The sequence below is a fragment of the Nyctereutes procyonoides genome, unplaced genomic scaffold (genome assembly GCF_905146905.1).
Source record: "Nyctereutes procyonoides isolate TBG_1078 unplaced genomic scaffold, NYPRO_anot_genome, whole genome shotgun sequence".
Taxonomy (NCBI): Eukaryota; Metazoa; Chordata; class Mammalia; order Carnivora; family Canidae; genus Nyctereutes; species Nyctereutes procyonoides.
In genome coordinates, this window is record NW_026575132.1 from 30,293,684 (window position 1) to 30,314,721 (window position 21,038).

General features: G+C 49.3%; 1 protein-coding gene across 1 annotated transcript in view; it reads left to right on the forward strand.

The window, feature by feature from the left end:
- The window catches only part of DLGAP2 (DLG associated protein 2), a 685,607-nt gene that overhangs the window by 49,752 nt on the left and 614,817 nt on the right, over window positions 1-21,038 (forward strand). The window lies entirely within an intron of this gene.

The window sequence follows — 21,038 nt, forward strand, 5'->3', positions numbered from 1 at the left end:
AACACAAATAAGAAAAAGCAGATAAATTGTATGTGTATACAGTTCTATGTGTAGATAATTATTTATACATATGTTTTAGGCAGTTTGTTTTAAAATTAAGGAAGGGAAGAAATATATATTTATACTATATTTTATAATTACATATTATTTTTGTAAGTTTTTTTTTTAGGTTTTAATTACTGTTGTAGTAGATTACCACAAATTTAGTGGCCAAACGAAATACAAATCCATTATCTTACATTTCTGGGTCAGAAGGTTGAAAGGGGTCTCACTGGGCTAAAATCAAGATCAGCAGTACTGAGTTCCTTCTGGACATGCACAGTAGAATTCCATTTCTTCACTTACTTCACCTTTCAGAGGCCTCATGGCTCATGGCCACAGTCTTCATCTGCAGAGCCAGCGAGTTGGGCCATGTCCCTCTCATAGTACCATCTCTCATCTGAGAAGGACCTTTGTGATTCCACTGGGCTCACTCAGAAAACCCAGGATAATCTTTCTATCTGAAGGTCACCTGACCAACCTTAATTCCATCTGCAACCTGAATTCCCCTTGGCTCTTTGATCTAATATATTCATAGGTTCTGGATGTTATGATGTGGAGATTTTGGAGCGGGGGCTCTGTTATTTTGTCTACCATACTGGTGGTTTTTGTGTCGTTTTTCATATATTTGAATTACTGGCTTTGGTCACTTGCTTTCAGATGAATGAACTTAGTATTTCTTCTAAGGCAGTTCTAGCAATAAATTCTCTGTTTTTATGTATTTACACTAATTTTTGAAAAGTAGTTTTGTTGAATGGAAGACTCTTGGTTGACAGTTTTTTCTTTCTGCACTTGGAATATGTAATTTTACTTCCTTCTGAACCATTGTTCTGATGAGATATCAGCTGCCCATCTTTTTGGTGTTCCTTGTATCTGAAGTTGTTTTTTTCTTAGTGCTTTCAATATTTTCTCTTGGTGGTTGTCTTTTAGCTTTATGATGTGTCTGGATGTGGATCTCTGCATTTTCCCTACTTGAATTTTCTTGAGCTTTTTGGATATGTATATCATATTTTTCATCAAAGTTTGTGTTCAACCATTATTTCTTCTGATACCTTCTCTCCTCTCTTGGTACTCCCATAACACATGTTGATATACTTATTGATGTCCCACATTTCTTTAAGGCTCTCCTCATTTTACTTCATTTCCTTTTTTGTCTGCTCATCAGATTGTGTAATCTCCATTGATTTGCCTTAAAGTTGCTTATTCTTCTGCAGTTCAAGTCTGTTGAGCCACTGAAGTGAATTTTTCATTTCAGTTACTGTACTTTTCAAGTCAGGAATTTCTGCTTAGTTCTTTTCCCTCCCTCCCTCCCTTCATTCCTTCCTTTACAATTTATTTGCCTTTATTGATACTCTATTTGATCAGACATTGTCAGTTAATTCTCTGTGTGATTTCCTTTAGTTCCTTGAACTTATTTGTAATGCATGCCTTGGTGTCTTTGTTAAATATAACATCTAGGTCTCTTATAGGCAATTTCTGTTGATTGTTTTTTTCTTTGTGAATGCATCCCCTCCTTTTTTTTTCTTTGTATGTCTCATAGTTTTATATTAGAATCTGGATAATGTGGCAACCCTGAATATTCATCTTCCCTCTGGGACTTGCTGCTGTTTTTCTTTGCTTGTTTTTGTAAAACTTGGTTAGACTATTTTCATGAAGCCTACCCCTGTAGTGTGAAGCGTTTTAAGTTGTTCTTGAGAGTGGACAGCCTTGTACACAGCCGACTTGGATGAGAGTGGTTTCAGTGCCTGAAACCCTTTTTCTTTGCCTCTTTTTCTCTGTTGTAACATTTCTGCCTCATTTGGTATCACAGCTGTTGAGCTCCACTAATTGTCAGCTGATTGCACTCTTGTTTTCTGTAGCCCCCAGAGATATAAATTATGCAATAGATTGATCCAGTTTTATTTGAGCCCCATTTTAGGGATGGCTTTGAGGTCAGTCTTTGGGATTTTGTTTGACCCCAGGAGGACTCTTCTTAGCTGTATATTTCCCTGTTTCTTTCTGGTAAGTTTGCTTGCCATGAGTGTAAATTATTGCTTTCATAGAGTTACCATTCTCATCTTAGATTCCTCCTAAATATCCATTGTGTTGAGAGTCTTCTTGGACTTTAACTTAGCATAATGTTTCAAATAAAGCTACTCCCTTTGGGGCGAGCATTGGGGTTTTCTGTTCTTATGCATGCCTCTCCTTTGGGACAAAAATCTGTGAATTCTGAGCTGGGAGTGGGGTGGCCTGATCATCTCTACATGATATCCCTGCTTTATGGGCCAGGTGCTAGGCAGCTGCAATTGCATCTGATCTTCTTGGCTTGCCTCGTCTTAGTTTGTGCTGCATTAACAAATTATCATTGGCTGGGTGGCTTAAATTACACATATTTAACAAATATTGAAACTAAGCACCCGAGGCTTCAAAAAACTGATGTTCCTCTCCAACTATATCACAGAAGTGACCAGAGTAATATTTCTGTAGTGCCTTAAGGCTTAGAATGTTGTTTCCTATCTGTGTGATATGAAGTACTATCTCTGTTTCACATCTGAAAAACCCCACTATGGACCACGTTATTCATGTGACATTTCCATGTACTCACAGGTGAAGTTGGTAGAACTAGGACACAGGAGAAGTTTTTCTCATTCAAAATCCTACTTATACACATGGGAAAAATCTATTCCTGTGTTCTATATTCTTTAGATAGTACACACTGTAAGCCAATTTCAATATTGTGTAATTTTAAATTTCTGGATTAAGTAAACTATAGTCAATAGGTATTTATGAAGTGCAGTGTTTGCCAGACATTAAATTCTGGGAATACAGCCTGAACCAAACATCATTCCTGTTCTCATGGAGCTTGTATTCTGTACATAGTAAGTAAGTAAAAAAATAAAACAATGTAGTAGAGATACTATGAACAAATGGAGTCAGGGATGCAGTATCACGAGAGTGTGGGGGCTGCTACTTTAAGAAGAATGGTCAAGATACCCTTAAATTACTCCCTCAGAGATGACTTACATTTCTACTGTTATGTTGTCCCCATGGGGCCTAGGGCAGTATTCTATTTTCCCACATGTTAATATTTTTGCAGTGAATGAGTGGTATTCATACTAAGCAGGGTAAAGAAAGATTAATTACTTCACATTAGTGCACACTGGCTGTTGCCTTTCTGGAATGGGCGGAAAAGCGAGGCTTTGTTGCCAGATGAGATGCCAACACACTTGTGATTTTCAGAACCTTTTGAATTTTGGACTTTTGCATTCAGGGATGGTGAACTTGTACTATATTTATGAAGGCGAGGAGGCTGAGAAAGTAGGAAGGGTAACTTGTACGGGAGAGAATACATGCAAAGTGTAGTTCCTTTTGTTCTGCCTCCTTTTTACACATGCATGCATGCTCACAGATGCAGGAACACAAGTGCACATGCACATGCACACTGGCACATGCCTGCCAGCTTGCACACATACCTGTAGACAGCCCCCTTCACCCCCCCACACACACGTGGGGTATATACCACAGTCTTCCAGATCCTTCCCTAATTATCGAATTGGAGGGGCTGGACTCCCATTGTAAACACTCATGCATATTACAGTGCCAGTTACGTGTTGGAGACCCTTTTCTATATGAGTCATAGCACTCATTGGTGTCCAATCTGTCCACTGATCTCCAGGGTTGAACTGTGGTGTAACCTGGATTAGTGTAGTGATGTATTTTGATAGTGGATTAATGACCACCTGGTATCTCAGTCTCTCATCTGCATATGCCACGGGTGTGGGCTTTTAGGGTAGGAGGCAAAGGTTTCCATCTGGGTGAGGAGAACCATGAATGATATTTCGGAGCAGCCATTTCAGCTGATGGTGGAGACTGTGCAGGTCTACAGAGGATGGAGTTTATTAATTCATTAACCACATTCTTGCCTTCCAAGGAACTGTGTTGTCCTGAAAACCACTGCTAGCTTTCTGACAGCTACCAGATGAAATGTACCCCTTCCTCCTGTAGGCTCACTTCAGGGCATTTAAGTGCTGTTCTCTCAGTAAATTAAATGGCCTAGGATATGAAGCATGAGCAGTGGGGTGAGGGAACATCTGAGGCCAGTGATGGAGGAGAGGTAGCCCTCCTCCCGGGAGGAAGTATGTTGGTGTGTCGGGGGCTAATAAGAAACAGAATCTGGGCTGTTACATTGTGGATAAGAAAGTTCTTGAGCACTTTAACTTCTACAAAAGAGAAATTAAGTTCAAGAAGCTTGGTCAGGTCCCTTCTGTTGGCTGCATTTTCTCTTTTTCACATGAATGTTCCTGTTTGTGCATTGTAGTTCCAAAAGGACGCATGTCCCTGCCAGGACCTCATCTACCACTCTGCTCCTGGTACTGACTCTGCGTGTTCTCCCATACAGACCTTTATTCGTTTCCAGCAAGGAAATGAGAAGGACATAACAGCATGTTCGAGCCTTGTCCTTGGAGTAAGGCCAGGTGTCGGGGAGGCTGAAATGCACATATACGATTGGTTAGTCAGCCAATTCTTGTGCATATAAGGAGGTTGCCCACCATTTCTAAGTGTAAAATGAGACATTGGAAAGCATTTTAAAACTATACGTTGAGAATACAAGAAACACAGGACATTTTCTGTGATGGCAACAGAACTTTGGGGTGAGAGCTCTTGATGAATGGTTTTCATGTTAGTGACGGATGATAAGGTTTTTATCAAACTCAGTGAAAGCGATCATCTGGAAGACATTTCTGGTAGTGGAACATTTCATTTGTGCCCTGTGGTAATAAACAGTCTCTTTATCTGGATATTTAAACTGTTCTTTCTAATTTACGAGACAATCCAAGACTAATGCCTTTGGAAGAATGATGCTCGTGTGATCTGTAATTTCACGGGTGCCTCCTCCTGGACCCAGGTGGACAGGAAGGAAGGATGTTCATCCTCTGCTCTCTAGTCTCCTTCCTGCTCTGCGAGTGGGATCACAAGGACTGAAGAGACAGCCCCCTGTCACTGATGGACGTGTTTGAATACCCTTGAGATCCTTTTATGGTCCCTTGATTTAGGGAAGGTGGAGAGGACATTTGTTTCATAAAAGTCCTGTGTGCAGCTGTGGAGGGACGTCTGCCACACGCACTTCTCAGAAGGGAATCACGGTGCCTGAGTGCTGCTTGAGCTGCTTGCAGGCCTGTGTCTTCTGTGGCTTCACTTCTGAACCATGTCGTTGTGGTAGTATCTTCAGTGTGTGCTCAGGCAAGTCACTGCTCTCTGGGCTACTTAATTTACTTTCTACTGTTCTTTGTAGGTTTACAGTGACTTAGTCATGAAGCCTGAAGTGACAGGCGTTAATCATTTTGGTCTAACCTCTTAGGAAGCCAACACAACCTTGTAAACCTAGACCACTACTTAAAAGTCACGTGGATCTGAAAACTTTAGATTTAAAATTAGGATGCTTTTAAAATATAAAATTCTTGGACCATCTTATATTGTTATTTATATACTGGGTTGTGTCTGGGGTGAGAGGAAGGCAGTCTGTGGGCCTGCAGAGAACACTGGCTTCAAGTGAGGTGGACTCAGCTCTGAACCCCAACATCCTCTCGTACTGGTAACGAGGTCTGTCACTTCATTCCCAGCCCCCTGTGAGGCCTCCCCACTTGTAAGTTGAGGGTGACATCAAAGGATTGTTGAATGTTAATGGAGATGACGCATGGATGACTAGACGTGGCCCCTGGCATATAGCAAGCAGTGTTAGTGATGGCAAGTGTTACGTCTAGACCCTCCAGAGAAAGAAAATTAGCATAAAAATCTTTTAAGGTTAATGAATAATGATAAACAGCAAAATCCCAAAGAGTAATTTGCAATAATTTGAAGTTAAGATTGTACAAAAATGAAGATTTATGGAGTACTTGGTGGCATTAGATCTCAGTAGGAAGAAGTATTGGCTTCTGGAACGTCCATGCAGATACCCAGAAGACAGTGATGAAAGGAACCTGTTCACAGGCAATTGGAGGTGTAGTCAGTCATATAGGAGGATGCCCCACAGTGGGCAAGGTAGCTGGTGCAGGAAGTTACACCCATTAACCTCAAAGGCAAGAAAACCATGACCTGATTTGTTTAGTGAAATGAGACAGTAGATGATCTCTTTCAGCCTCCATGTTTTGATGTTGATCTTTTTAAACTTTATGAGTAAATCTTCATGAGGTTTGGGAAAGATGAGAGGCATAAATCTCAGCTATTATTCAGAATTATTGATGAATTTCAGACGTCTAGAGGGAAACTATTAGAGTTTGAACGATTTTGATGGAGTTGAACTTCTGTTTCTGCAGCTCGTGCTTGTGTGTGGCCACCATGAACTAGAGGATCATTCAGATTAGGGACAAAAGATTTGTTCCTTCCTTTTCCATATCCTTGTAAGGACAAGAGCCTGTTGTATTTAGTGGAATTCTTCCCACCTGGTACGTGGCAGCAGAAGCCAGGCTCTCTACGTCTGGGGTTCCACTGGTAGCCTCGGGGATGTGTCACAGAAAATGCGCTGGATGAGGCGAAGCCTCACCACTGGAGTGGCTGGAGCCCATGGGGTTGTGCAGCAGCAGGTGTACCTGCCTCACCGAGACATTAGTGTAGCTCTGTATGGGGAGAGCATTCTCTGTATCTAAACTAGCAAACCATCGAGAAGAACCTATTTGTAGGTGTGAATAATGATGCCTTCTATTCATGTGTCATTTTTCTACAAGTGCCTCGAAGATCTTCCAGGTTATTCTGTTACGTATTTTGTATGATCCTGCAAACATACATTATTCCCATTTATTCAAATTAATTTCCCCAGCACAAGGTGGCTGTCTAGAGTCATGGAGTTAATGATGAGCTATCTAGCACGTGTCTGGAGATGGTGAGTCACAGCGTGTGTGCCATGCCCTCAGAACTGTGGCATACAGAAGAAACAGTTGGCTGCCAAGTAATGCTCCTGCTCCATGTCCTTTGCCTTCTCACCCAGAGAAGTAGGTCACACTTCTGATTTATTTCATTACAGCCTGCATGATGTCACTTTGTCGACAATTTAGGATTTTCTGACTGATGACCTAAAGGCTTGTCTCCTTATAGAAACTGAATTTTGGGACTGCAGAAGTCAGAGAGCTGCCCCCACGTGAGCCCTGTGCCCTCCTCAGTTGATTTTGTAAGGCGCTGGGTGCTTCCCTAGCAATTTCTGCGGACTCTGGAAATGTTCTGGGGCTGTACCTCTGTCTCCGTTTGACTCTGAAGACTTTGTCCACATGGATGTCCTTCCGTTGGCTAAGTTGGCTCTGGTGACCATGGACACACATGACAAGTGTGGTGAATTGTGCGTCCTTAGTGATCGTGTCCAGGGTCAAAGCTGTGAATGGGTTGGGCAGCTTGTGCTCTCTGGGTTCAGGCATCATATGATCAGATAAGAATTAATTTCTCTTGTCCCCCAGAGGACATAACTTTGGACTTATGAGCCTCATTTGGTTTAGAAGTGATTCGTGGTAAAAAGCATGATAATTTTTATAAATGGTTTAACTCCACGAGGACTGTCATGCCCAGACGGAAACTTGCGTCAGTTTTTTTGTATGGCATTCCTCGGCGGAGGCTGTTAAATATTCCCTGTAGATGGTCTGTTTATTTTGGGAGTTTGAACAAAGTCAACCACATATCCTCAGGGGAAGTGCTGGGAGGTGACCCAGCCTGGGAGATTGTGCAAGTGTAGAAGTCCGGTCCTCCGTCGTCCTCCATCTGTGCTCTCATCCTGCTCCAGTGTCTTTATTCGTTTCGTGGTGGTGAGGCTGGTGGCTCCCTCCTCCTGCACAGGTGCCAGCATTGAGCAGTAATTGCAAAAATCCTCAATTTATATCTGCGATTGCTTAAATTTTCAAAAAAAAAAAATCTAAAGACTTTATCCAGGGTATTTCTGCTTTTCTGGCCAGATTTCCTTGACCATGCCCCCAAAGAATATTATGCAAATACTGAAAACTCAGAGGTGTACATTTTTTTTACTGCCTGTGTTCAGCAAATGCTTTTCATCAAAGGAACAGAGTCTCTGCTACTACTTGGATCAGAATCTGTTTCGTGGGAAAAGCATGCCGGTCTCCCTTTGCAGTAGAGAACATCACTTCCAGAAATGCTCACAGTCTGTCTCGAGTCCTGGTGCCACAGTAGCCGAGCTTGAAATGGATTTGCTGGTCCTCACTGTTGGCTCTTTAACTGCTTCATGTCCAAATATATGGATTATCCAGATGACTCCTGGTCCTGACCTTCTGTTTTTGTTTTTTTTTTAAAGATTTATTTATTTATTCATGAGACACACACAGAGAGGCAGGAAAACACAGGCAGAGGGAGAAGCAGGCTCCCTGTGGGGAGCCCCATGATTCCAGGGCCCCAGGGTCACGCCCTGAGCTGAAGGCAGATGTGCCACCACTGAGCCCCCAGGTGTCCCCTGATGACCTGTTCAGTGCTGCTCCTCTCTGTGTGGTTTTGGTGGTGGTGGTGGTGGTGGTGGTGGTTGTAGTAACACCAGCACTAACTACCCCTCCTGCCCATCTCGAGATGCCCTTGATAGCCTCTGTGCCTCTGTCCTAGCATTAGGTGAAACAAGCTTATCCCCAGAAGCTTATTTTCTTTTAAAAATAATTTTCTTTAAAAGGTAAGGAAGTGATTCATATTTACTGCACACAGTATGTAAAGAGTGAGAATTTGCCCCTCTGCCATCCAGTCCAAGGTGAGGAGTCCTTCATCCAGCAGTGTGTGTGTGTGTGTGTGTGTGTGTGTGAGAGAGAGAGAGAGAGAGAGAGAGAGAGAGAGAGAGAGAGAGGATGGGAGGCACTCACTTGGCTTCAGATTCACTAGTACTCACATTCAAACAAGTAAAAAGAAGTTAGGTGAAATTAACTTTAATAGCACATTTTCTCTAAGACAGTATATTTAACATATAATTCTTATAAAATTGTTATTAAAGTATCTTCCACGTGTTTTTGTACCAAGTCTTTATGCTGTAGCCCGTCTCGTTTGGAGTAGCGTGCCCCAGTGCTCAGGAAGCGGAGGTTGCTGTGGACTGTTCTAGGCATGAATTCTAGACCTGCTTTACCCACAGATGGCTCTTTGTAACCCTGCAAATATTGCAGGGTTTCCTATGCAAGTGCATACGGATCTTCTTTCTCTGCTTGGTGGCTGCGTGTGTTAGAGTCCAGACCGTGCAACAGAATGCTTGGGCCATTAATGCGCTGTCTGTTCCGGGGTTTCCAGATGTTCCCTGTAGAGCAGCGCACTCGTGGGTACGTTTGGATATAATGGGTAAAAGTGAATGAATGCACCCTATGTATTTTCATCCATGAAGTTACTGTAAGAAGCTGGTAGTGACTGTAGTCCGTGGTTTCCAGATCCTTCTTTCTGCCGTCCTGTGCCGTGAAGCCCTGTGCACACCTCCAGCTCCTTCAGGGCCAGCAGCAAGAGATGCTCCCACCAGGGTCACTTTCTTCCTCTGTATCCTCAACAGGGTCCATTGCACAGCCTTCTGGTCCTCTTGGCTTTCAGTTGACACAGCGATCCATTTTTTGCCCCTGACACAGAATATGTGGGGCTCTCCCATGCCGGCCAGCTCTCCAACTTTCTGGGCACATGGTGGGTGTCCCCCAATCCAGTCCAGTTCTGACTACGGCAGCTGGGGTTAACGCACACCCACAGGTGGAGGACTTAGCCCCCAAGCCCCTCCCCCACCCTCCCCCTGCTTCAGATGGCAGCAGGCCCCGGCTCGGCCCTTGCACTCCTGGGTGACACACTCACGGTGGGGGGCCCCAGGGTCATCCACAGGTTGCTGCAATGGCTTTTACTGTGTTCACCACTTTATTGTGAAGGATACGAGGCAGGAGGCCCAGGTGGAAGGGATGCTCAGGGCGGGCGGGGTGGGGTGCAGAGCTTCTGCCCTCTCTGGGCACAGCTTCACCCAGCACTGTGTCTGCACCAGCCCCAAAGTGCCCTGGACCCCTAGCGTACAGTTTTCCTGGAGCTCCTGATAGGGTTTTATGGAGGTCTTATATAGGCACGATTCAGTCAGTACCTGTTGGCTGTTGGCTCCATCGCCACCCGCTCCCCCGCTTGGAGGTGGATGTGGGTGAGGCTGAACCATCCAAGCCTCTAGTCCTGGGGCACCTGTGCTCATCCTCTCAGCATAAACTCAGGTGTGCACGCAAGGGGTTTGTTAGCTGTGAGGACAGGTGCCCCTCTCACCCCACCACTCAGCAGTTCCAAGGGATTTAGAAACTCTGCTGCCAGGAACTGGGATGAAGACCAAAATAACATGTTTCTTTCTTTTGTTTTTTTTTAAAGATTTATTTATTTGTTTATGATAGAGAGAGAGAGAGAGAGAGAGAGAGAGAGAGAGAGAGAGAGAGAGAGATTGGTAGAGACACAGGAGGAGGGAGAAGCAGGCTCCATGCCGGGAGCCCGATGTGGGACTCGATCCCGGGACTCCAGGACTGCGCCCTCGGCCAAAGGCAGGCGCTAAGCCGCTGAGCCACCCAGGGATACCCAAATAACATGTTTCTTATTCTGTCAATATCCCGCACCCTGGTTCTGAGCATCAGAAGGCAGCTCTCCTGGACCAGAAGAAACCTGTGGCAACTTCACTTGTATCAGGATTCTGTGTAAGGAGAAGCCTTTGGGGAGAGAGTAATCTCTATGCAGTTGTGCACTGACTTGTGATTTTTTTTTGTTGACATGCAACATATTAGTTTTAGGTGTATGACATGGTGACTTGGCGTTTGTATGTAGTGGGAAATGTTCACCATTGGCCTGGGTGATGTCCCTTGTGACACACAGCTACACATTCTTTTCTTATGAGATCATCTAAGATCTACTCTCTTAGGAACTTTCAGATACACGGTGTAGTCTTGTTAATCATAGTCCCCATGCTGTGCAGTACAGCTTCAGGACTTTATTTTATACCTGGTATTTGGTACCTTTTGACTCCCTTCACCTGTTTCATATGTCTATGATTTGTGATTTTTCAAAAGACATTTAACATTGGTTCAGCCCCTATGAATACATGTGTGTGTACACATACACACATATATACATATAACTTTTTAAAACTTTTATTGTGCAGTGTTTATTTACATAAGTCATGTGTCTGTTAAGGATTTCTAGACTTTTTTTGTAGCCACACTTTATATTTAACATGTACTGTATTGCCTGGCACAGTACACTTAATAGTGTCAAAGTTAAAAATGCAGTTAATTAATTAGACATTAGAATTATGTGTTCCAAATTTTTGCTTATATTTTCTCCATTGTCCAAATGCTGTTAACATATTTTTCTTATGATTTCCTTAATCTTGTTAATAAAGAGGTTTGATTCCTACCAATGCTCATGGGAGAAACTAGCTGATATTTCCCAAAGGTGCACGTGTGAAACAGCTTAAGAGCACAGAGACGGACAGTGTGAAAGCACATGAGACTCCCTACAACTGGTTAAGCTCTGTAATTAGTGTTTAGTGCTTATGGCGCTGCCCAGGTACCATGTTAATACTATGAATAATGGGACATGAGGGTGGGAATGGGGCTGTAGGATCAGGAACGGAAAAGGGAATTCACCGGGACCCAGAGTTTTGTTTTGGCTTTTTTTTTTTTTTTAAGATTTTACTTATTTATTCATGAGAGACCCAGAGAGAGGCAGAGACACAGGCAGAGGGAGAAGGAGGCTCCATGCAGGGAGCAGGATGCAGGACTTGATCCCGGGGCCCTGGGGTCACGACCTGAGTTGAAGGCCGACACTCCACCGCTGAGTCCCAGGCGACCCGGGGCCCAGAGTTTTGGTGGGAATGTTGATGACCCCTGAAGGAGGTTCTTCCTTGAGTTGCAGAATCACACACACAACCGGTCCAGGGGCCTGTGTGGCTGTCGCCATGGGAACGGCACCTCTCTTCTTGGTGTGTTCTTAGGGTTCTCTGCGGCATCATTTCACCCACTTTTTGTGCTCTAATTTTTTGTTTCTTTTGTTAAAAAGTTGAATGCATTTTAAGAGACGATGCCACTTTCATTCAAAGGCTGGGGGATGCGCTGGCGTCTTGCTCGTTGCTGCAGAATACCACACGTACCTCGCAGGGACTGGTGATCATCCGCATCGTCGTCTTAGATTCTCCTTGGAAACCACAGCAGCCCCAGGCTCTGCAGGACTGATGACAAACAATAAATATTCCGTCTCATCAGACTTTGAGTTATGGGTGTTACACCTGAATGCCAAAATTTAAGATACCTTGTTATTTCATGTGACTTAACATTTAATTAAGATTTTATTTATTTATTCACGAGAGACACAGACAGAGGCAGAGACACCGGCAGAGGGACAAGCAGGCTCCATGCCAGGAGCTGGACGCGGGACTCGATCCCGGGACCCGGGGTCACGCCCTGGGCCGAAGGCGGCGCTAAACCGCTGCCCCCCCCCCCCCCCGCTGCCCTTTATTAGCATTTTAAAGCCGAGCATCCTGCTTGCTTACTCTCCATGCACCACTTAATTTTAATGCTCAGAACATTTTAATTCTTGATAGAGTTGGGGGATTTGCGTCCCACTATTGTTATGGCGAATCCAAACCATGAGGCCATGACTGGTCAGCTTCTACGCAAGGCGGCGGAGGCCCTGCGGCTCCCCGCGGTCCCCCGGGGCTGGCCTCTGGCTCCCGGTGCCGCTCCCCCGCTCCCCGCCCCGCCTCCCCCGTCGCCTGCAGCCACGTGGTGCCCACGTGACCCTTCCAGGTGCCGAGGCGGGTCCAGCAGGTCGAGGCCGGCACGCTCGAGAGGGGCCTGCGCATGCGCGCTCAGCTGGCTGGAGGCGGCCGCCTCACACGTGCTTCCGGGAGGAGGGAGGAGGCAGGAGGGCGGGCGCGCCAGCTGCGGGAGGAGCGAGGGCTGGAGGGCGGTGCACGCCCCTCTCTGGCTCCTCGGCACCGCCGCCGTCCCCGGGGACCCGTGAGGCGGGCCCGTCCCGGCCTCCGCGGCACCTGCTGAAGCCCGGAGCCACGTGGACGCCGCTCGCGGACGCCGGTTCCCGCGAGATCGCCGTCGGGATGCGGACGCACGCGGAGCCCGCGAGCCTGTGCTCGCGCACGCTGCGAGTGACGTCACGGCCCCGTGGACGCGGGAGCCTCGTGCGCACTGCGGGGTCGGCCGCGCCGCGTGAGGACGGCTCGGGTGAGGCTTCCCGGGGGAGCGCGGGTGCCGGGCCGCGGCCTGCGGGCGGGGAGAGAGCCTGGAACAGAGACGGCGCGGCCCTCACGCGGCCCCCTGTGGACTCCGGTGGTGGCGGCCGACGTCCCGGTGACGGCCTCGGCTCGGGAGGCTGCTCCCCGGAGGCTGGAGGCTGGCACCGCCCGTCACCCCCTCAGGGCCTCCGCTCGGGAGGCTGCTCCCCGGAGGCTGGAGGCTGGCACCGCCCGTCACCCCCTCAGCGCCTCCGCTCGGGAGGCTGCTCCCCGGAGGCTGGCACCGCCCGTCACCCCCTCAGGGCCTCCGCTCGGGAGGCTGCTCCCCGGAGGCTGGCACCGCCCGTCACCCCCTCAGCGCCTCCGCTCGGGAGGCTGCTCCCCGGAGGCTGGCACCGCCGGTCACCCCCTCAGGGCCTCCGCTCGGGAGGCTGCTCCCCGGAGGCTGGCACCGCCCGTCACCCCCTCAGCGCCTCCGCTCGGGAGGCTGCTCCCCGGAGGCTGGCACCGCCCGTCACCCCCTCAGCGCCTCCGCTCGGGAGGCTGCTCCCCGGAGGCTGGCACCGCCCGTCACCCCCTCAGGGCCTCCGCTCGGGAGGCTGCTCCCCGGAGGCTGGCACCGCCCGTCACCCCCTCAGGGCCTCCGCTCGGGAGGCTGCTCCCCGGAGGCTGGCACCGCCCGTCACCCCCTCAGGGCCTCCGCTCGGGAGGCTGCTCCCCGGAGGCTGGCACCGCCCGTCACCCCCTCAGGGCCTCCGCTCAGGAGGCTGCTCCCCGGAGGCTGGCACCGCCCGTCACCCCCTCAGCGCCTCCGCTCGGGGGGCTGCTCCCCGGAGGCTGGTGGCCTGGTGGCTGCCTGCGCCTTTACGCCCAGAGAAGGCGCTCAGCAGCCTAAATGACGGTCCCCCGCCGCCAGGCTCTGGAAAGCTTTTGTCGCCACTGCCTGTGTTGATCTGCCCGGCAGGAGACGGTGTCTTTCCCCGTTTGTCCACGTCCGTCTGGGAGACTCGGGGGCCTCTGCGCCTCCCCCGACACAGGCCGTCTGTCCGCGCGTCCGTGCTGTTCCCGCCGGAAGTTTCTCTGTGCCTCGGAGCCGTGACAGCTTCGTGCAGCGTCTCCACGTCTGGAGGTAACAGGAGCCCATGGAGGAGGCCTGGGGGTCTTGAAGAGCAGAGTCGTGGGCTCCCAGGTGGCTCCCAGGTGGCTCCCAGGTGGCTCCCAGGTGGCTCGGCGGCGTGGCGCCTGCCTTCCACCCAGGCCGTGGGTCGAGGCCCGCATCGGCCCCCGCAGGGGCCTGCTCCCCCTCTGCCCGGGTCTCTGCCTCTCTGTGTCTCTCATGAATAAACAACGACACAAAAGAGCAGGAGTCGCGAGGGATGGTAGTGCCCCGCCCGTGCGCAAGCGCAGTTGGTCGTCTTTATCGGGTGACGGGCGGCGGGTCGGCTCGGGCGGCGGAGCCTCAAGGTTGAGGCCTTTCCCCCAAAGTCTGTCTCTCGGCGCTTCCTGCCGCCAGCGCCCAATGAAAGCAATTTAAATAAGAAAACCACCTTTAAGACATTGAGAACATTCTAGATCATTCACAGTTGACTGCAGATCTTAACCCCCCCGGGCTCTTCTCCTTCCCGGGTGGAAGTGTGCGAGACCTAGTGTCTCCGTGCACTTGGTGGATCGCTGTGCACGTACCGTGAACATCCACCCAGGCCTCCCTCTGTGGGTTTCCAGCATGACTAGACCAGGCTGCAGAGCTCCGCGGCCATGTCCCTCGCTCCACGTGCCTGATAGGTCTGTTTTAATACACGTGCATAAAAGTCTACTTTATTATTTTTACAACAACATTTTTTTTTCTGGAAATAATCTGAAATCTCAGGCACATTTCAAGAAAAGAGGAATGGAATGAGTGTGCCTTATGTGGTGTCCACCTTTACCGCATTTGCTTCATGACCTGAGCTCACACTCACTTGTGCTCCTTGCCCTGTTACACATGCACACACGGGAGGTTCTTGTGAGGGCGCGGGGCCCTTCCGCCTCGTGTTCCGACCGTGTGGGCACCCAAGGCTCTGTCACCTGTAAACCGACCGTGCACAGCATGTGTCCCGCCTACCGCCCGTGGCCAGTTTGTCAGTTGTGATCGAGTGCCTTGTGCTGTGTCCCTTTTGGTGCAGACTCCAGGTTGGGGTCACGTTTGGCACTTGGTCGCCGTGTTGCCTGGTTCCTAAGTTCGTTGTCTTATGTGTGTCCTCTGTCTCTGCACAGACACAGTGTCGTCTGGGCCACTGTTCCCCTGTTAACATGTGCTTGGTTTGGTGGGTTGTTTCTCCGGGAATGAGCGGTGCGGTAACAATCTCTGCTGCACACTCCTCTTTCTATGTGCGATTGCTGAGTCCATGAATATTCACGTGTGGTGTTGACAGACACTGTATTCACCAACTCAGATTTTAGTGACTTTCCACATTTTCCACTGGGATGATGACTTAGCGCCATTGGTTTCACTCAAATTCCAAGATTACCTGTGAGTTGCACGCACGTAGTTTTGTTTGGTGTTAGTATCTATAGGATGGGTAGGTATTATTTACCAAGTGATGTTTTCATCTTTCCCCCAGTTTTCAGATTGTGCTGTTGCATCTCTTTCTTTATTGAACGGCTGCTAATTGGTTGTCTGCTTGGACTCTTTTTTTTTTTATTGGTGTTCAATTTGCCAACATATAGAATAACACCCAGTGCTCATCCCGTCAAGTGCCCACCTCAGTGTCCGTCACCCAGTCACTCCCACCCCCCGCCCACCTCCCCCTCCACCACCCCTACTTCGTTTCCTAGGGTTAGGGGTCTCCCATGTTCTCTCTCCCTTTCTGATATTTCCCAATCATTTTTTCTCCTTTCCCCTTCTATTCCCTTTCACTATTATTTATATTCCCCAAATGAATGAGACCATATAATGTTTGTCCTTCTCCGATTGACTTATTTCACTCAGCATAATGCCCTCCAGTTCCATCCACGTTGAAGCAAATGGTGGGTATTTGTCGTTTCTAATGGCTGAAGAATATTCCATTGTATACATAGACCACATTTTCTTTATCCATTAATCTTTCGATGGACACTGAGGCTCCTCCCACAGTTTGGCTATTGTGGACTTTCTAAGTAGATAAATTGTAATTGCTAATTTTATTTTTCCCTTCTATTCTTTTATTCTTTTTTTTTTTTTTTGGTCTTATTGCGTGGTTTAGGGCAAGTAGTGTGGTGTTAATACTAAAATAATCACAGACGGACTTAAGGTAAACAAGCATTTACAAAAGAAACAAATACCTCTTTAATCTCAATATACAGATAACGTAAAAAAATAGGTATGGTGTTGAAGGGAATCCGGTATCTGTATGAGTAGACTCTGCCATCGTCCTTGGCTACCTTTTGAGTGAAATAGTAAATATTCTGGTATCAAGCCTTTCCTCTATCTCCCAGTTAGGTGTGTTATTTTGATACGCGGCAGGATTCAGTTGGCTAATATCTTGCGATGTTTGCGTTTTCGTGCATGGGGAGGATTGGTTTTAGGTTGAACACACTTGGTTTACACGTTTCTATCTGCATCTCAGTCTAGGAAGGGGACGTTGTCGTTCCTCCCTGGCTGTCCTGCCCTGGCGCCCTCCACATGCAGGCGCCGTGAGCTCTGTTTGCACACGCATCCTGTGTGTGCACGTGGGTCCATGGAGACACGACCCAGCTGCGTCTCACCACCGTCCCTCCCCGGTGGAATGTTCCTCCCTCCCGCTGTCCCTCACCACCGGCTGTGCTGTGTCCCCTCCTTGACTTTTATTCCTTCTCCCGTTGCCATCGCCTTCGGAAGCGCGCGGGCTCTCGTCTGCGGGAACGCTATTAGAGGCCTTGCTGACTCCATTGGCTTGTTCCCATGTAAAATGTGATTTTCCTGAGCATTGGCCTCAGAATTCACAAGCTCTCTCCCTAGACACACTGCCCTCTCTGCCCGGTCGGTGGTAGGGAGTCCCCTCCACCTCCCGAGGTCAGGCATCCCTGCCCCACCACCGGCCACTTTGCGATTTCTCGAGGACGTGTCCCCGTGTCTCCGTGGGGCACTCTCATCCTTGTTGCTGGTCTGCTCTGCCGTCCTGCTTGTGCCGCTCGGTGCTCTGTGGGCTCCCCCACCCTCAAGCTGTGGCTTTTCCTTTATTTGGGGGCATTTTTTCTTTTTCCTCTACACTCCCTGGTTTTCCTTCTGAGGTCCTGTCGGGAACATGTTGGGACCCCAGGACGTGTTCGTCGTGTCTCTCAACTATCGTCAAAGCCTCGCATTCTGTGCAGGTTTGTGCACATTCCCAGGAGTGTCCTCGCCCTGTCTTCAGTGGCTGGTTCACTGCTCCGCATCCACCTGTGTGCCAAGTCCATCCCACTGCATCCCGTCCCCGCGGGACCTGCGCACCACGCTCCCCAGGGCTGTGATCGTGTAATGGGCTGCTTCTCTGCAACTTGTCCTGTAGGTTGAGTGGGTACCCTTCCTCCACAGCGGGGTGATCGTCGATCATCTATTTTTGTTCCTGAAATCTAGTCAGCCCGACGGCGGGTGTGTTTATGGCTGTGAGAGTTCATGCCTGGGGATTGGGGGAGGGTAGAGCCTGCCACCCTATGTAGTGTGCTGGTCACTGGTCGTGTCCCCGCCTTGGGGGGCAGCAGCTAAGGGGCACTGTGCTGTGCATCCTGTGTGGGGTCCCCTGGCACCCCCCATGACCTAGTGCGGCACCACTGTCAGGGGAATGGGCCCGCGTGTTGGAAACCCGTGGAAATGAGAAACGAGAAAAGTTTTCTCGTTTCAACATCTGGCTGCGCTGGTCCTCGCTCCCAGCGATCCCATCTGTGAGGCCTGGGACTGCAGCGGGCGCTGAACCACCCCTCCTAGGGGCATGGGGCTGGGCCTGTGAGCCGTTGGCCACAGCGTCGTCATCCCCTGTCAGTATACCAGCTGCTTCTCTGTATGCTGGTTAAAGTCGTCTCATCTACCGCATGTCATTGACCCATGTCCACGGAGCTCAGGCCTGGACGGCTTCCCAAGCGCTCACACGTTCCCTGCAAGGCACTCTGTGGCCTTCTTGTGCTCAGTGCATCCTGACCGTGAAACCACCAGTAAACATGAAGTGCAGAGCACGCCGTGAATGGACCAAGGCTGGAGCTGGGGCCCAACGGGGCCTGTGCAGGGACCGTGTGTGATACAGGTCCCACACCCTCCTCTCGCTCTGCACACACACCCTTGCCGGCCTGTTGACCTCAGGGCGTGAAGGAGTCGGGGAGAGTGAATGCGCTCATGGATCCCAAGATTGGGGGGGGGGCTGTCGTCACCCAGGACCCTCTTGCTCTGGGACACGGTGTCCCCGACTCCTGCCAGGGCCTGCATGGCCTCCTTCCCACTCCTGGAGCGATGCTTTGGCGGCCCATCCGTCCCACATCACCCCTGTTCTTCAGGAAATGCTCGGGCTTCTGCAGAACCACTTGGTCTCCGTCATGGCTCCAGCGCTGTCCTTCAAGATCCATTAAGATGTGTTTAACACGACATAGGTCGGGGGAGGAGATGGGGGCACCAGCCTTGTCCACGGCGGCTCAATGCTCAGAGCTGCTACTGTGCTCAGACCCCCGTGGGTTTGGGTGCTGCTCTGTTCTCCCCTGACCAGCTACATTTCCCCAGAGCACAGGCCCCATTGTGCTGCCTCCTGATTAAAATCCTCTAGGAGGCTCCAGCTTCCACTGGGGCAGCAGAGACTCCTTGTCCTCACAGGTGACCTGACCCTGCGGGTTTGCAGCCCCTGCCTGTGATTGGCCCCCTTCCTGTCCCTCCCTGTCCTTTCCCCGCCCTCCCAGCAGACCCCTCATTCCGGCCTCCTTTCCCGAGGAGCCTCCAGGTGTGTGAGTAGGCACAGTTGGTAAAGACGCATTTTGCTCATGATGCAAATCAAATAGTTGATATTAACTGTGAACTCACTTTGGATTATTAAAAGCACTTAAATGTTGTGAATTAATGTGACTACAGTAATGGGGTGAACATGTCTGCTTGCCTTGATGGAAGCCATGCTCACACGGAGGCACATGTGGGGGGGTCGCCCTTCAGGGTGATAGCTCGTAAGCATTTAGAGCAGGTCCACGTTTTGGGGACGCCGCCTGATCCTGCTCTCCGTGGCTGCCGGCACTAGTCTCCTATCCCAACACCACCATGTTTGACCTTCCAGACCTCGTGTTATTCTCAGGCGTGAGACGCTGCCGAGGCCCCAACACCTGTGAGGGGTGTTGCATGGTGGGGTTTAAAACGTTCCTGAGTTGTTGCTGCTTTAGAGACGAGAAGGTGGCTTGTTGGAGAGGCTATGAAGAAGTCCCATGATGCCAGTTTCCTACTGACACTTGCAGGGGAATCACCTGGACCTGGGAACCGTTTGCACACCGTGGGCACAATTGTACACAGCCATGCAGCCGCCATGAAGACCTACATGGCTACTCACACACAGCTGCATCCACCTGCTGGGAACAGAGACCCTCCCAGCATCCTCCCACCATCTGTCAACATTGAGATGACATGACGTGATGCTTCGTGTCTGCATAGAGAAACCTGTGTGTGCCCGTGTGTGTGTGTACACATGACTGCAGATGTGCACAGACGTACATGCATGTGTGTGGGTATGCATAAGCATGTGTGTCCATGGGTGTTTGTGGCACCAACACAGGTTTATCTGTGCACATGTGTGCATGTATCTGAGCACGTAGGTGTGCATATGTATATTCACACAGTACACATGTGCATATGTATATTCACACATGCACGTGGGTGCATGTACACTGATATGTATCTGCTTTGTGTGCACATATGTAGGTGTATATGTGTGTTTATGTTGGTAATATCTATGTAGGCACGCACATTTACACATGTGGGTGTGTACATATGTAGGTGTATATGTGTGTTTATGTGTGTGGGTGTGTGCACACACAGATGTGCACATGCCTCGTGCGCATGTATGTTGGTATACATCCACACAGGCACGTACATGCATGCACACACGTAGGTGTGCATACATGTAGGTACTCACCCATGGACGTCTGTGCACGGCTGTGTGCACCCATCTTGGTATGCATGAACGCACACCTGTTTTCTCACAGTGGGTCGTACCTTGGTGATCTTTGTTGGGAAGTGTGATGTGAATGGTCCTGCGTCTCCTAATGGGATGCTTTCTTGCTCCTGCTACGTGGCCCACATCCTTGCCCCCACCCTGCCTTCTGTCCCCCCTGCTTTGCCCTACCACATGCTCCTCCTGGGTGACCTTCTGTCATCATGTCACCCCTACGAACGCTAATGTCCCTCAGGGCGAGGTGACAACTGTGACTTTCCTGAACCCTTTCCTGTCAGCTCTTCCCCACACAAACCCTTTCCTTCCTGCCTGCCCACAGACCACCCCAGTAAATTGTGACGTTGTCAGTGTCTCTTCTGGGCATTTCCTTCTCCTTTCCCAGAACTCTGGGCACATGTTTGGTTGCAAATATGCATAGTTCTGACCCATAGTAGGCAGCCATTAAACAGTAATTATGATTTATGTATCCTTATTGAATTAATGAGGCCGTTGGGGGAAAAAGTATAGCAAAAGCATCTCCAAGAGGAAACAATTTGAGGAATTTAACAGTGGCTCTTACAATCTCGATTTCTAGATGTTTATTATCTCCTTTGTTAGGAGGAACTGAGGCAGGTCGGGGTCTCAATTAGCCCTACAGGTGCGGCCTCTGCAGGCACATCTGTCACCCGAATAGGGAGGAGCGTAAATACTGGAGAACTGTACACGTTAAATTAAGGAGG